Source organism: Patagioenas fasciata, chromosome 18 (genome assembly GCF_037038585.1).
Source record: "Patagioenas fasciata isolate bPatFas1 chromosome 18, bPatFas1.hap1, whole genome shotgun sequence".
Taxonomy (NCBI): Eukaryota; Metazoa; Chordata; class Aves; order Columbiformes; family Columbidae; genus Patagioenas; species Patagioenas fasciata.
The window spans coordinates 7,635,881-7,637,342 of record NC_092537.1 but is presented as its reverse complement, the minus strand read 5'-3'; positions in this window follow the sequence as shown (position 1 = coordinate 7,637,342).

Genomic DNA, 1,462 nt, shown 5'->3' with positions numbered 1-1,462 from the left:
CCACAGCCCCGGCCCCCCCCTCTCCCCAGCCTCGGCACCCACCTCCCGCACCGAGCCGGCAGGCAGAGCGATCCCCCCCCCGCCACGTCGGGATTGCCCACACGCCCCCGCTCACAGCCACGGGTGGGATTTGGACAAGGGGGACAGGGTGAGGAGGGCTGCTTGCAAGCAGCCAGCTCTGCCTGATATGAGTGTCCGGCTCAGGACAGGAGGATCTTTCATTAGACGCTGCCCTATATACAAAAAAGTCGTTCCCAGACTGTTATGTGCACACACTTGCATCATTCAAACTGTCTGACTTGGGAGGGTCTCTGCTTCCTCACCTCCGTCTCCAAGGCTGCTCGCTGTGGGTGCACAGGCACTCACAGAGTCCCTGAGCTCAGCAGGATTGCAGGGAGCTCTGTGCAGGCTGGGGGGATCAGCTGTCCGCCATGTAGTGCTTAATGAGCATTTGCACCTTGTTAGCCCTTGGCTGGGTAGCAGAGGGGCTGGCAGGGTGAGGGAAGGCTGTCCTGGCGCTCCTCGGTGAGGAGCATCTGGCAGCGCCTCTTCGCCAAGCTTCAGAGCATTGCTCCACCTTCCCCAGGAGCTGTGGGTGATATTGGCGGGATGTTCGTTTCAGTTACTGTTGCACCCACAAACTGGGAGCTGAGAGTATCTGGGCTGTGAGAGCCTCCCCTCAAGCACCTTGCTGCTGGGGTGTCTGAAAAGGAGACTCAAAAAACCAAGATGTGCCCAAAAGCCATCACAAGCTGGCAAGGAGACTGGCCAAGGGGATGCCAGGTCCTTCCAGCCGCTGCCACCAAGGACTTCCTGCCTCTTGAGACTGCTGGGAGGATTAGCCAATCTTTTACAAAGCAGGCTGAAATTAGAAGGCCTAAGCTATTCCTGCCGGGGTAAAACCAGCACAGAGCTTTCTCCCAGCTGCATGTGAGGGGAGCAGACATGGGAATCCACCCCCAGAGTTTCCTCCAGGGAAATGTCTTTGGAGATATCTCCAGGAGCAGAGATTTTTATTGACTGGCTAAAAACAAAACACGAACAAAGATGTGATTAAAGCCCTGGGGAGGGAGGAAGGAAGTGAAGCCATGATCCCCACTGTGGTTTGTCTTTATTGGTAATCCTATCAGGCAGGCAATCATTAGCGTATGGATAATTGTATTCTTAGTAACAATCAACCACGTTACTTATCTCCCCTTCTCCTGCATAGCTTTGCATTTCCTGGGCTCTGATCATCAGAGCTGCTCTAGAGCTCAGCCAGAACATCCAGAGGTGGTAGCATCACAGCGCTGGCTGTTTCAGCAGCTTTTTCCTTTTCCTCCCCTCCTGTCCAAATCCACTCTTTTAGCTTTGTGAAGGCATTACCTCCCAAAAGGTTGACTCACTAGATGGAAATAGTGGGAAAAGGTGAGGGATGTGACAGCCAGGGCTGCATCACCAGAGCAGTACAAAGGGGTATGAA